A 16146-nucleotide genomic window follows, 5' to 3' on the forward strand; every position below is an offset into this window, starting at 1 on the left:
TTTAGTTCTTAAAAATCAATAAGTGTCTCTTGCAAGCACAAATTACCAGGTTTGCGTCTAAAGTATCTGCTAGGGACCACAGAGGATGAGATACTTAGAGAACTGGGAGGTGTGCATCGGTTTCTCCGGGTGCACACAGACCATGAGTCGATATTTTCCATGCAGCAAGGGCCTTGCTTTGATTTCCGGCGCACAGACTTGAATCTTCTTCAGGTTGCAAGGGTCTTTGGACGTCCTGGGGATGATGCAGAGAAATCCTGGGCATGTGGAACAAAGTCACAGGCACTGCATCACTGCAGGGAAATATTTGTTGCACGGCAGGCGCTGCGTTGATTCTTCTCGCAGGAAGTGGAGCTGCGTCGTTCCGGCTCGGCTATGGGTCGATCCAGTGGTCCGTGCGTCAAAGTTCCAGTAACAACGCTGGTGCTGGGACAATCTCCACTCGGGGAGCCAGGCTGCGTCGTTCAGGTTCGGCGTACGGTGATTTTCTCACCACAATGCAAGCTGTGCATCAATTCCGGCAGGCTGTGCGTCGATTTTTCGCTGCACAAGGAGTTCTTTGCAAAGATGAAGTCTTATTGGCCCTGAGACTTCAGAAAACAGGAGGCAAGCTCAATCCAAGCCCTTGGAGATCTCAACAAAGCCAGAGGGCAGCAAGGCAGCAGGGCAACAGCAAGGCGGCAGTCCTTTTCAGCAACTCAGCCAGGCACCCAGCCAGCTTCTCTTGGCAGGTAGCAGGTTCTGGTTCAGAGTTTCTTCCCCAGTGGTATCTTGTCCAGAAGTGTCTGAGTTGTTAGGGTCAGAGACCCAGTTTAAATACCCAAATGTGTCTTTAAAGAGAGGGAGACTTCAAAGAGTGTCTTAGAAGTGCACAAGATCCCCTTTCCATTCCATCCTATCTGCCAGGGTCCCAGTAGGGGTTTTGGCAGTCCATTGTGTGAAGGCAGGCCACTGTCCTTTGACATGTTAGTGTCAGGCCCTCCACCCTCCCAGCCCGGGAAGACCCATTTAGTATGCAGATGTTTGCAGGTGTGACTGAGCATCCTGTGTTTGGGGTTGTCTGAGTGAAATGCACAAGGGAGCTGTCAACTAACCCAGCCAGAGGTGGATTGTAAGGCACAGAAGGATTTAAGTTCAGAGAAATGCTCACTTTCTAAAAGTGGCATTTCTAAAATAGTAATATTATATCCAACTTTACCCGTCAGCAGTATTTTGTATTACCATTCTGGCCATACTAAATATGACCTTGTTACTACCTTCAGATCAGAATCTACCCCTCAAACAGTATATGAGGGTAGCCCTAGTGTTAGCCTATGAAGGAGCAGGCCTCACTGCAGTGTAAAATGAATTTAGGAGTTTTACACTACCAGGACATATAAACTACACAGGTACATGTCCTGCCTTTTACCTACACAGCACTCTGCCCTATGCGTTATCTAGGGCCTACCTTAGGGGTGACTTATATGTAGGAAAAGAAGAGTTTTAAGGCTTGGCAAGTACTTTTAAATGGCAAGTCGAATTGACAGTGAAACTGCACACACAGGCCTTGCAATGGCAGGCATGAGACATGGTTAAGGAGCTACTTATGTGGGGGGCACATCCAGTGCTGCAGGCCCGCTAGTAGCATTTAATCTACAGGCCCTGGGCACATGTATTGCACTTTACTGGGGACTTATAAGTAAATTAAATAGGCCAATTAGTTATGAGCCAATGTCCCCATGTTTTAAAGGAGAGAGCATATGCACTTTAGCACTGGTTAGCAGTGGATAAAGTGCACAGACTCCTAAAACCAGCAAAAACAGAGTCCAAAAAGTGGAGGGAGGCAGGTAAAAATGTAGTGGTGACCACCCTAAGGCTGTCAGCTCTAACATGCTGGTTTTTGGTATTCTGGGCACTTTACCACTGCTGACCAGTGCTAAAGTGCAAGTGCTCTCTGTGTAATCTGCATGTGTAATTGGCTTTTCCATGATTGGCATATATGATTTACTAGTAAGTCCCTAGTAAAGTGCACAAGAGGTGCCAAGGGCCTGTAAGTTAAATGCTACTAGTGGGCATGTAGCACTGCTTGTGCCACCCACATGAGTACCTGTAAACATGGCTCATATCTGCCACTACAGTGTCTGTGTGCAGTTTTAAACTGCCACTTCGACCTAGCAAGTGTACCCACTTGCCAGACCCAAACATTTCCTTTTTGTACATTTAAGGCACCCCTAAGATAGGCCCTAGTTAGCCCCATGGGCAGGGTGCAGTGTATGTTAAAGGTAGGGCATGTACTAATGTGTTTTACATGTCCTGACAGTGAAATATTGCCAAATCCCCTTTTCACTTTTGCAAGGCCTATCTCTCTCGTAGGTTAACATGAGGGCTCCCTTTAAATATATTTTAAGTGCAGTTTCCCATTGGGAGCTGTTAGAAATGGGGTCTTTGATTGGCAGTCAGGTTACCCCCTGTCCAAGCAAGGACCCTCGCTCTAATCAGGGCAAAGGAGAAACACACCCGGTTAAACCCCCGCTCACCTCTTTGGTAGCTTGGCACGACCAGAAAGGCTTAACCCAGACACAATGTGTAACACCAGCTTAGACAAATAGCCAATATGTATCTAAATAAAATAAGACCAAAACAACAAAAATCCAACATACACAAGCGAAATTTAGAATTTTTAAAGATTAAACTTCAATATAGTGCTTTGAAACACAAATTCTTCGATTAGTTGATGTTACAACATCGTGACAGAGTAATTCCCAACAATCTGACGCTAATGGCACTGGTTACAGAGTCACACAGACCCCCAGGTACAGTACCTGGTGAAAATGAGGAAACAAGCTGGTGCACGGAGTCGGGTATCGTGGCGTCGTTGAATCCAGTGGGGCGTTGGTTCCGGTGATGCGGAGCGAAGGAGCGGAGGTGGCAGGAAGAGGTGTTGGATCCTTGCTGAGAAGTGGTGGAGGTGAGGCGGCGTCAGTGCAAATCGTTGGATCCGCGCACTTTTGCCAGGGTCGATATCCGGCACTCACGAAGTGGTAAAGCAAAGTTGGGTGTTAAGGACATTGGTGATACAGCACCTCCGGACTCACGGAGTCGCGGACTTCGGCGAGGCTGCTGCGGCATTGGGCCTGTGGGGTCGTTGCACTCCAACGAGGACCACAACTCAGTTGCAGGCGGCAGTGGCATCAGTCCGGGGTTGTCTGGTTTTTCTTGGTTTTCCACCAGCTTCTCCTTTCAAGGGCCCAAGGACTGCATTAGGCACCACTTGACAGGGCATCAGTCTCAGCAGAGAGTCCAGGTGATGGCAGAGGAAGCCTTTGATGGCCCTGAGACTTCAGAACGGAGGGCAAGCTCAGTCCAAGTCCTGGAGATTTTTCTCAAGCAGGAATATACCAAAAAGTCCAATAATTGTGCCCTTCCACAGGCAGAAGCAGCAACTGCAGGATATCAATCAATCAATCATTGGATTTATAAAGCGCTCTACGTATCCGTGAGGGTTTCCAGGCGCTGGGGTGGGGGGAGAGAGAGGGGTGCTGTTACTGATCAAAGAGCCAGGTCTTGAGGAGTCTTCTGAACGTGAGTAGGTCTTGGGTCGTCGCAGGTTGGTGGGGAGGGTGTTCCAAGTTTTGGCTGCGAGGTATGAGAAGGATCTGCCGCCTGAGGTCTTTCTTCAGATGCGGGGTACGACGGCGAGGGCGAGGTTAGTGGAGCGGAGCTGATGGGTGGGGGGTCAGAATCTGAGTCTGTTGTTCAGGTAGGCTGGTCCGGTGTCGTGGAGTGCTTTGTGAGCGTGGGTAAGAAGCCTGAAAGTGATCCTCTTGTCCACGGGGAGCCAGTGAAGGTTTCTCAGGTGGTGGGAGATGTGGCTGTGGCGGGGTACGTCGAGGATCAGCCGGGCGGAGGCGTTTTGGATGTGTTGGAGGTGTAGTAGGTCTTTTGCTGGGATGCCTGTGTAGAGTGCGTTGCCGTAGTCCAGCCTGCTGCTGACGAGGACCTGTGTCACCGTTCTTCTAGTTTCTGTCGGGATCCACTTGTAAATTCTACGGAGCATGCGGAGTGTGTTGTAGCAGGAGGAGGAAACTGCATTGATCTGTTTAGACAAGGTGAGGGAGGAGTTGAGGATGAAGCCCAGGTTGCGGGCATGGTCAGTCGGTGTCGGTGGGGTTCCTAGTGCGGTAGGCCACCAGGAGTCGTCCCAGGCGGAGGGGGTGGGTCTGAGGATGAGGACCTCCGTCTTGTCCGAGTTCAGTTTCAGATGGCTGCTTCCCATCCATTCGGCGATGGATTTCATTCCCTCGTGGAGGTTGGTTTTGGCGGTGAGTGGGTCTTTGGTGAGTGAAAGGATGAGCTGGGTGTCGTCGACGTAGGTGAGAATGTTGAAGTTGTGTTGTCGGGCCACTTGTGCGAGGGGGGCCATGTAGATGTTGAACAGCGTTGGGCTGAGGGATGAGCCTTGGGGACGCCGCAGATGATGTCGGTGGCTTCGGAGCGGAAGGGGGGGAGGCGGACTCTCTGGGTTCTGCCGGAGAGGAATGAGATGATCCAGTCGAGGGCTTTTCCTTGAATTCCGATTTCTTGGAGGCGTGATTTCAGGGTGCGGTGGCAGACTGTGTCGAAGGCGGCAGATAGGTCCAGGAGGATGAGGGCTGATGTTTCGCCGTTGTCCATTTGGCGTCTAATGTCGTCTGTGGCGGCGAGAAGGGCGGTCTCAGTGCTGTGGTTTCGTCTGAAGCCGGACTGGGAGGGGTCCAGGATGTCGTTGTCTTCGAGGTGGCTGGTTAGTTGTGTGTTGACGATTTTTTCAATCACCTTCGCTGGGAAAGGGAGTAAGGAGATGGGTCGGAAGTTCTTGAGGTCGTTGGGGTCTGCTTTGGGCTTCTTGAGGAGGGCACGGATTTCGGCGTGTTTCCATCTTTCCAGGAATGTCGCTGTTTCGAAGGAGATGTTGATGACCTTCCGTAGTTGTGGGGCAATGGTGGAGCCGGCTTTGTTGTATACGTGGTGGGGGCAGGGGTCTGACGGAGATCCTGAGTGGATGGAGTTCATGATCTTGCGTGTCTCTGTGTCGTTGACGTTGGTCCAGGACGTTAGGTGGTTTGTGCAGGCGGGGTATTCGGGGTGGGGTCTGGCGTGGGAGTGGCGTTGAAGCTGTCGTGGATGTCGGTGATCTTCCGGTGGAAAAAGGTGGACAGTGTGTTGCAGAGTTCTTGGGATGGAGGGATGTCGTTGACGTTGGCGCTGGGGTTGGAGAGTTCTTTCACGATGCTGAAGAGATCTTTGCTGTCGTGTGCGTTGTTGTCCAGGCGGTCTTTGAAATGGGATCGTTTGGCTTGTCTGATGAGTTGGTGGTGCTTGCGGGTGGCGTCCTTGTGGGCTGTGCGGCTGTCGGGTGTGCGTTTGAGGAGCTGTTGGACCTGGCTTTTTGGACAGGGTCATCCCCAAACTTTTTGCCTCCTTCTTCCTATTTTTTCTGACCTGTTGTTGTTGGCTTTTGAACTCTGGGCACTTTACCACTGCTAACCAGTGCTAAAGTGCATATGCTCTCTGTATAAATTGTACTGTTGATTGGTTTATCCTTGATTGGCTTTTTGATTTACTTGTAAGACCCTAGTAGAGTGTACTATATGTGCCTAGGGCCTGTAGATTAAATGCTACTAGTGGGCCTGCAGCACTGGTTGTGCCACCCACTTCAGTAGCCCCTTAACCTTGTCTTAGGCCTGCCATTGCGAGGCCTGTGTGTGTAGTTTCACTGCCACTTCGACTTGGCATTTAAAAGTACTTGCCAAGCCTAGAACTCCCCTTTTTCTACATATAAGTCACCCCTAATGTGTGCCCTAGGTAACCCCTAGAGCAGGGTGCTGTGTGGGTAAAAGGCAGGACATGTACATGTGTAGTTTATATGTCCTGGTAGTGTAAAACTCCTAAATTCGTTTTACACTACTGTGAGGCCTGCTCCCTTCATAGGCTAACATTGGGGCTGCCCTCATACATTGTTGAAGTGGTAGCTGCTGATCTGAAAGGAGCAGGAAGGTCATATTTAGTATGGCCAAAATGGTAATACAAAATCCTGCTGACTGGTGAAGTTGGATTGAATATTACTATTCTAGAAATGCCACTTTTAGAAAGTGAGCATTTCTCTGCACTTAAATCTTTCTGTGCCTTTCAATCCACGTCTGGCTAGGTTTAGTTGACAGCTCCTTGTGCATTCACTCAGACACACCCCAAACACAGGGTACTCAGCCTCACTTGCATACATCTGCATTTTGAATGGGTCTTCCTGGGCTGGGAGGGTGGAGGGCCTGCCCTCACACAAAGGACTGCCACACCCCCTACTGGGACCCTGGCAGACAGGATTGAACTGAAAGGGGACCTGGTGCATTTCTTAGCCACTCTTTGAAGTCACCCCCACTTCAAAGGCACAATTTAGTATAAAACAGGGCCTTGGCCCTACCTCCTCAGACACTTGCTGGAGAAGAAACCTGAACCAGAACCTGCATCCTGCCAAGAAGAGCTGCCTGGCTGCCTAAAGGACTCACCTGTCTGCTTTCTACAAAGGACTGCTGCCTTGCTGTTGCCCTGCTGCCTTGCTGAACTCTTGCCTTGCTGCTGAAGTGCTCTCCAAGGGCTTGGATAGAGCTTGCCTCCTGTTCCCTGAAGTCTCAGGACCAAAAAGACTTCTCTTTGTCATTTGGACTCTTCGTTCGCCGAACTTTTCAATGCACAGCTTGTTCCGCTGTGAAAAATTCACTGCATGCCGATCCAGAAAGACGCCGCTTGACGGACGTCTGCGGTGCGACCAGAACTTCGACGCACGGCCTCGCATGGACAACGCCGCCTGACTTCCAGAGGAGAAATCGACGCGACGCCTGCCGTGAGAAAGAAAATTCCACGCACAGCCTCCCGGAATGACACGCAGCCGGGTAACAAGCCGAAGAATCCACGCACAGACCCTGGGACATCTGGTAGAAGGAGAAGGTCTGCATGACGGAAAACGACGCACGTCTTCCACGAGTGAAAAATAACAACGCAAGTCCATGTGTGAAGAGGCGCAACCGACGCACACATCATTTTTCCTCCCGTAGAACGACGCACTTCTCCCAGCGTGAACAATAACGACGCAAGTCCGTGTGTGAAGGGGCGTAACCGACGCACACAACATTTTTCCACGCATTTCCTCTTCTACGGCCCGCTGCAGAGATTTTCCACTCCAAACCAGGTACTTTGTGCTTGAAAGAGACTTTGTTTACTTTTTAAAGACTTAAGACACTTCATATCACTTTTTAGTGATATCTTTACAAATTCATATTGCATCTTTGATCGTTTTGACCTGCAAATACCCAGATAAATATTATATATTTTTCTAAACACTGTGTGGTGGATTTTTGTGGTGTATATTGTGTTATTGTATGATTTATTGCACAAATACTTTACACATTGCCTTCTAAGTTAAGCCTGACTTCTCGTGCCAAGCTACCAGAGGGTGGGCACAGGATAATTTTGGATTGTGTGTGACTTACCCTGACTAGAGTGAGGGTTCTTGCTTGGATAGGGGGTAACCTGACTCCCAACCAAAAACCCCATTTCTAACAGGAGCCATTCCTTTTTTAGCTTCTGGCAGTCGCGTTTGGAGTTTAGGAGCTTGTCGATGAACCAGGTGGCTTTTCTTCTGGTTTGGTTGTCGGTGGGTTTCTTGAGTGGCGCGAGGGTGTTGGCGCAATCGTTGATCCACAGAGTGAGGTTGTGGGCGGCGGTGTCTGGGTCGGTGGAGTCGGGGGGTGGGTTCTGGGCGAGGGTGTTGGTAAGGTGGTCTATTGTGACTTTGCTCCAGCATCGGCGGGGTGGTTGTTGGGTGCGATGGTGCTCGGTATGTTTCTTGTAAGTGAAATGGATGCAGTGGTGGTCGGTCCAGTGGAGTACGGTGGTATGGTTGAAGGTGACGTGGGCGCTTGAGGACAAGATGGGGTCAAGTGTGTGGCCAGCGATGTGGGTTGGTGTGTCGACGAGACGGATAGCCCAACAATGCACAGTCACAGGCAGGGGCAGCACTTCTCCTGAGCTATTCAGCTCTCCTTCTTAGCAGAGGTTCCTCTTGGTTCCAGAAGCAAATCTTGAAGAAATCTAAAGTCGGGAATTTTGGGTCCAATACTTACACCCATTTTTGCCTTTGAAACTGTCCAACTTAAAAAAAAAGTCTCTGTTGTTTACAGGATCTTGACTTGCCCAGGCCAGGCCACAGACACACATCAGGGATTGGAAACTGTATTGTGTGAGGACAGGCACAGCCCATTCAGGTGTGAGTGGCCACTCCTCCCTCCACTCTAGCTCAGATGGCTCATCAGGATAGGAAGGTTAAACCCCAGCTCCCTTTGTGTCTCTGTCTAGAGGAGATTCACAAACAGCCTAACTGTCAGTATGACCCAGACAGGGAATCCACAAACAGGCAGAGTCACTGAATGGTTTAAGCAAAAACAGGCCTACTTTCTAAATGTGGCAGTTTCAAATTAACAACCTAAAAAACAACTTCACTAAAAGATGTTTTTTTCAATTGTGAGTTCAGAGACCCCAAACTCCTAATCTCTGTCTGCTCTCAAAAGGAAACTGCACTTTAAGAATATTTAAAGGCAGCTCCCATATTAACCTAAGAGAGAGATAGGTCTTGCAACAGTGAAAACTGACTTTGGCAGTATTTCACTGTTAGTACATGTCCCACCTTTAACATACACTGCACCCTGCCCATGGAGCTACCTAGGGCCTACCTTAGGGGTGCCTTACACGTATAAAAAGGGACGTTTTAGGCCTAGCAAGTGGGTACACTTGCCAAATTGAATTGGCAATTTAAAACTGCACACACAGACACTGCAGTGGCAGGTCTGAGCCATGTTTACAGGGCTACTGACATGGGTGGCACAATTAGTGCTACAGGCTCTCTAGTAGCATTTGATTTACAGGCCCTTGGCACCTCTAGTGCACTTTACTAGGGACTTACTAGGAAATCAAATATGCCAATCATGGAAAAGTCAATTAAACATACAATTTCACATAGGGAGCACTTGCACTTTAGCACTGGTCAGCAGTGGTAAAGTGCCCAGAGTCCAGCACACAGCAACATCCTGGGATGTAGAGGTAAAAAGTTAGGGGAGACATCGCCAAGGATGCCAGGTCTAACAGGAGCAGATAGAGATATGGAGTTTGGGGTCTCTGAACTCACAATTTAAAACTACATCTTTTGGTAAAGTTGTTCTTTAGATTATCAGTTTGAAAATGCCACTTTTAGTGTTTTCTTGCTTAACCATTCTGTGCCTCTGCCTGCTTGTGTATTCCACATCTGGGTCAGACTGACAGTTGAGCTGTTGAGAATTCCCTCTAGACAGTGACACAAAGGGAGCTGGAGTGTAGCCTTCATATCCTGATCAGTTTCCTGGGCTACAGTGTGGAGGGAGGAGCTAACCCTCACACCTGAAAGGGCTGTGCCTGTCCTCGCACATTGCGGTCTCCTACCCCCTGATGTGTGTCTGGGCCAGGCCTGGGCAAGGCAGGATCTTGTGAACAACATAGACTTTCCTTTGAAGTATGCCCACTGACAGCAAAGACTTCACCTATCAGCCTCTGGGTTCACATGCTGTGGAGTCTATCGTGCCAGGTGGTGCTTACTCCAGTTTCTGGGCCCTGGGGACTGAAAACTGGTGAAAAGACCAAGAGAAAAACAAGTGCACCAACTTCAAATGATGCCCGCACTGATGCCACTGCCTTACCCTGCGTTGCCGCCTGCAACTGAAGCCGTGGTTCCTGCTGCAGTGTGACAACCCCGACCGACATCGCAGGCCTGACTCTGAAGCAGCCTCTGATATCTGACTTTGTGAGTCCGGAAAGCCATGTCACCGACGTTCGTGACACCTAATTCCACCACGGCGCCTGCAGGGCCGTGACGTGACCACGACCCCTTGAAGTCAGCCCACCACGTCTTTACGCGCCGGACACTGACCCCGCCAGAAGCGTAAGGAACCGACGCATTGCATAGACGTCGCCTCATCTCCACTGCTCCGCAGTAAGGACCCTACGCCTCACACCGATGCCTCCACTCCTCTGCTCTGCAGCACTGGAATCGACATTGCACCGGATCCAGCGACGACTCGCTTCCCCAACTCCGTGCACCAGCTTGTTTCCTCACTCTCCAAACGTACTGTATCTGGGGTCAGTGTGACTCTGTGATCAGTGCCATTGGTATCGGATTGTTAAAAACAACTCTGTCTCAACGCTGTGATAACACCAAGTTGAATCACTTGTTTTTCTAGGCGCTATATTCAAGTTTAATCTTTGGAAATTCATAACTTTGCTTGTGTATGTTGGACCTTTGTCGTGTTGGCCTTTTTTGATTTAGATAAATATTGGCTATTTTTCTAAACTGGTGTTGTGTCCATTTTGTAGTGTTTTCACTGTGTGTGTTTTTTCTGATAAACAAATTTGTATTGTTTTTTAAAGCATAAAAAACTTTAGGTAGAGCAGGTAGACATGGCAGTGGACATTTACAGGGTAATACATTTTAATGACAGACCACCAAAGGTGACAGTTTGAACTTAAGTATGGACCAACAATAGCATTCAGTATAAGTTCCATTACCACATTTGTGTTTGTATCCTTTATCCGTTCCATGATCATACAACCATCCACCCCCCCCCAAATTTTCTCAAATTTCCTGGGCAGCCTCTAGACTCATATACCACCTTCTCTTGTTTGGCGCACCAATCAACACCCCTCCGCCACTTTCGAACTAATGGGCCCTCAGGGGAGATCCAGGTGGCGGCAATATCTCTTTTGGCGACAAGCATGGCCGTGGCAGCCATGACTCGTTTCGCCCGCGGACCTCCCATCTCCTCCATTACCCCCAGTAGGGCCAATTTAGCAGATCTTCGAATCTCCTGCCCCAGGGTGGCTCCGATCTCCCGGAATACCCCACCCCAGAATATCTGTATCACGTTACAGGACCATACCATATGAAAGAAGTCGGCAGGGCCCCCCCCACACCGTGGGCATTGGGCGGAGGGGTGCAAGCCTGCACGGTGCAGTCTGGATGGTGATAGATAGGCTCTATGTCAGTAGTAGAGTTGCACGGTGCAGAGTTCGGCCGACACCGCCAGTTCCCTGGGCGCCATCAGGGCCTCCCTCCATTCCGATTCCTCTAAGACTCCCACCCATGACTCCCATTTTATTCTGATGGAGTTCAGGTTCCCGGGAGAGTTTTTGATTAGCATTTTGTATATTTGGGAGACACCCTTCTCCATCAGGTTACCCATTAGTTGTTTTGCCTCAAGGGGACTAAATTTCGGTATGGGGCTGGTGGTCGGTAGGTGAACCCTCAGGGCATGTCTGACCAGGAGGTTTTTGAAGAACTGTGTCTGGGCTAATTGGAAGTCTACTTGCCTGTCGTGGAAAGACTTCATAGTCTCCTGTTTCCATACATCACCCACCCAGGAGATGCCTAGCCGGTCCCAATCTGCAAATCCCTCTAATGATGCTGTTGCGCTTAGCCATCTCACTGCCCATAATGGGGTCTGGAGTGTAATGGTGGTGTTCCATTGAGTGTGCCTTAAGGCTGCGCGCCATGCCAAAGAGACTGTTCTGGTCACCTCCCCCATGCCTTGGGGAGGGGCTTCCCATATAGTATTCCTAAGGTACGTGGGAACCCCATACTCTCAAGTTCCACTCGGTACGCCGGGTCGCCCCATCCCCCATTGAACGAGTCGTGAATCACTATTAGCTGGGTGGCTAGATAGTACAAGTAGGGATCTGAGGCCCCCAGGCCTCCGTCATATGTACCTCTCTTACAGTGATGGGTCGCTACTCGGTATCTGGTGCCTTTCACAGGAATTGGCCCTGGGCGTTCTTCAAGAGCTCTAAACCAGGAGTGAGGGATCGGCAGGGGGAAATTCTGAAAGATATGTAGGAGCCTCGGCAGGACCATCATTTTGAATAGGGCTACACGGCCCATTACATTTAGCGGTAAGGTTTGCCATCTCTGCAGATCAGACCTGATGCAGTTCAGTAACGGTGTCAGGATCTTGGGCCATGCCAGTTCGGGTAGGGTGGATACCGAGACGCCCAGATATTTGAAGCTGAGCCGGCGTAGTGGTATTGTGTCTTGCCAGTCGAAGCAATCGCGTGAGCTAGCCAGCGGGATCAGCATTGATTTAGTGGGATTCACCTTCAATCCTGATGCCTGCTCATAGCACCGTAAAAGACAGAGGCTGCGTGGGCCTGTTGTATTGGGGTCTTCCATGTACAACAGAATGTCATCGGCGTATAGTGCTATCCTGTCCTCTTGGGAGTGACCCCATTTCCACCCACGGTACACCGGGTCCGTTCTGATCATCTGGGCCAGGTGCTCAATGGCCAAGACAAACAGGAGGGGAGACAAGGGACATCCCTGTTGTGTGCCCCGCCGAACCTCGAACGCTGAGGATAGAGTTCCATTTACCTGTACACGTGCTGTGGGGTTAGCGTATAGTGTCCAAACCAGACGGCAGAATCTTGGACCCAAGCCTGCCCGCGGTAGCACCAGGGAGAGAAAGCCCCAGTCCACTGAATCGAAGGCCTTTTCAAAATCTATGAGTAGAAGGGCAAGATCTATGTGCAATCAGTGGTGTTCGGCCAGGGCCACATGTAGGCCACGGATACAGTGTCGAGTACTGCGAGTGGCCATGAATCCACATTGGTCTGGGTGGATCAGTTGTGGCAAGACCCTTTTTAAGCGGTTAGCGAGGATGGTGGCAATTCTTTTTTACTTCAGTGTTGATCAGTGATATTGGTCTCTAATCAGCGCAGTGTAGTGAGGGAGGTTGGGATTTGGGGAGTACCATGATGGTGGCGGCATCTAGTTCTTGGGGGAAGGATCCACCTTTTTCAAACTATGCATAGAGTCTTAGCAGATATGGTGTTACTTCCTCTTTGAAGGCTTTATAGTATTTGGAGGGGAACCCATCAGGTCCGGGCGTTTTCCCTGCGCTTAGAGTCGATATGGCAGTACCTATTTCTTCCGCGTCGATAATTTCGTCTACGATTTGCATTTCCACTGCGGGCAGTTGTGGGAGGGGAACCTCGTCAAGCATACATTGAGCCTGCTTCAGGTCGACCAGGGCAGACTTTTGATATAGTGCTTGGTAATACTTAGCGAAGGCATTCGCTATTTCTGGGTGTTTTACCATAGGATTTCCCTTCCCATCATAAATCTCGGGGATTATCCTGGAGGTGTGGTGGCATGACACCAGCCAGTATAGCATTTTTCTGGATTTGCCCCCCACCATAAACCCTCGCTGTGGTGGCTCTCCACAGATGTTTCGCTGTTTCTAGGGACTGGTCCCGGATCTCTTCCCGGATTAGGATTAGTTGCCGTTTCGTTCTGTCATTTGGGTCTGTTATGTTTTGGTTTTCAAGCTTCATTAGCCGGAGTTCTAATTGTTTAATGTGTTGGGTTTGTGTGCGTTCTTGTCTCCGTATCAAATCTCTGGCTGTGCCCCTTAATACCACCTTACCTGCCGCCCACAAAGTGTCTGCAGTGCCTGCCACAGTTGTTCAGTGTAAGACCTGTCTTGGAGATACCATGCGTTTAAGCGCCACATGGGACGGGATTGAGGTCGGGCGGGACCCACGACAAACCGAAGTGGGGCGTCATCAGAGACTCCCCTAGCCAATATCTCAATATGAGAGAGAGCTGTGCAGTCTACGCTTGGGAGCAACACCAGGTCGATTCTCGATTGCGACCCGTGGGCTGCCGACTTGTGGGTGAATTGTCGCCGTCTTGGGTGCCATACCCACCAGGCATCGCAGAGGCCCGTTACGGAAAGCCATCCCGTGATTCCCATCGCTGCTACTTGTCTATGTACAGAGATCGGACCGGCAACGTCTAGAGTCGGGTGTGGGGCTACATTGAAGTCTCCCCCTATCATCGTAAGCCCGCGTGGAAGGTCAGCGAGTAGTTTAGTGAGATCATCAAGTGTTCTCCGAACTAGTGGAGGGGGAACATAAGCACTGATTATGTTAGTCGTGATTCCTTCGATCTTGCCAGTGATGGCCACGTATCGTCCTTGCCGGTCCCTCCGGACTTGGATGTTTGTCAAGGGGAAATTATGGTGTAGTTATATGGCCACCCCCTGAGATCCGCGCGTGAATCCGGCATGGTATACCCTGTCAAAGCCCCTGCGAATCAAGAAGGGGCAATGGTCCCCCAGGAGGTGCGTCTCCTGTAGCAAGAGTATTTCGGGTTTATGTCGGTGTATGAAGGTGAACACTGCAGTACGTTTAATTTTATCTAGGAGGCCGTTACCGTTCCATGAGATCACCTGTGCTTGAGTCATGGTGGGTGGGTGTTTGGCAGCGTCTTGTGGTATCTGTCAGTACTACCCGTCTCTGGGCCTTGGGATAACGGAGGGTCTCTATTTCACCTGTGTCATTGCCAGTGTGGGTCATTGCCAAAACGGTTAAGTTTCTATTGTCCCTGCTCTGAGCCTTACCTGGAAAGCCGGTCCCTCCGGACTTGGATGTTTGTCAAGGGGAAATTATGGTGTAGTAGTATGGCCACCCCCTGAGATCCGCGCGTGAATCCGGCATGGTATACCCTGTCAAAGCCCCGGCGAATCAAGAAGGGGCAGTGGTCCCCCAGGAGGTGCGTCTCCTGTAGCAAGAGTATTTCGGGTTTATGTCGGTGTAAGGAAATGGCTCCCTGTTGCACTTACCCCCCACTTTTTGCCTGATACTGATGCTGACTTGACTGAGAAGTGTGCTGGGACCCTGCTAACCAGGCCCCAGCACCAGTGTTCTTTCACCTAAAATGTACCATTGTTTCCACAATTGGCACAACCCTGGCACCCAGGTAAGTCCCTTGTAACTGGTACCCCTGGTACCAAGGGCCCTGATGCCAGGAAAGGTCTCTAAGGGCTGCAGCATGTCTTATGCCACCCTAGGGACCCCTCACTCAGCACAGACACACTGCTTGCCAGCTTGTGTGTGCTGGTGGGGAGAAAATGACTAAGTCGACATGGCACTCCCCTCAGGGTGCCATGCCAACCTCACACTGCCTATGGCATAGGTAAGTCACCCCTCTAACAGGCCTTACAGCCCTAAGGCAGGGTGCACTATACCACAGGTGAGGGCATAGGTGCATGAGCACTATGCCCCTACAGTGTCTAAGCAAAACCTTAGACATTGTAAGTGCAGGGTAGCCATAAGAGTATATGGTCTGGGAGTCTGTCAAAAACGAACTCCACAGCTCCATAATGGCTACACTGAATACTGGGAAGTTTAGTATCTAACTTCTCAGAATAATAAACCCACACTGATGGCAGTGTTGGATTTATTAAAAAATGCACACAGAGGGCATCTTAGAGATGCCCCCTGTATTTTACCCAATTGTCCAGTGCAGGACTGACTGTTCTGTGCCAGCCTGTTACTGAGAGACGAGTTTCTGACCCCATGTGGTGAGGGCCTTTGTGCTCTCTGAGGATAGAAACAAAAGCCTGCTCTGGGTGGAGGTGCTTCACACCTCCCCCTGCAGGAACTGTAACACCTAGCAGTGAGCCTCAAAGGCTCAGGCTTCATGTTACAATGCCCCAGAGCACTCCAGCTAGTGGAGATGCCCGCCCCCTGGACACAGCCCCCACTTTTGGCGGCAAGTCCAGGAGAGATAATGAGAAAAACAAGGAGGAGTCACTGGCCAGTCAGGACAGCCCCTAGGGTGTTCTGAGCTGAGGTGACTCTGACTTTTAGAAATCCCCCATCTTGCAGATGGAGGATTCCCCCAATAGGATTAGGGATGTGCCCCCCTCCCCTCAGGGAGGAGGCACAAAGAGGGTGTAGCCACCCTCAGGGCTATTAGCCATTGGCTACTAACCCCCCAGACCTAAACACCCTAGTATTTAGGGGCTCCCAGAACACAGCAAGATAGATTCCTGCAACCTAAGACGAAGAAGAACTGCTGAGCTGAAAAACCTGCAGAGAAGACGGATACACCAACTGCTTTGGCCCCAGCTCTACCGGCCTGTCTCCCCACTTCAAGAGAACTGCTACAGCGACGGGTTCCACAGGGTCCAGCGACCTCTGAAGCCTCAGAGGACTACCCTGCATCTAAAAGGACCAAGATCTCCCGAGGACAGCGGCCCTGTTCCACAAAGA

The sequence above is a fragment of the Pleurodeles waltl genome, chromosome 2_2 (genome assembly GCF_031143425.1).
Source record: "Pleurodeles waltl isolate 20211129_DDA chromosome 2_2, aPleWal1.hap1.20221129, whole genome shotgun sequence".
Classification (NCBI taxonomy): domain Eukaryota; kingdom Metazoa; phylum Chordata; class Amphibia; order Caudata; family Salamandridae; genus Pleurodeles; species Pleurodeles waltl.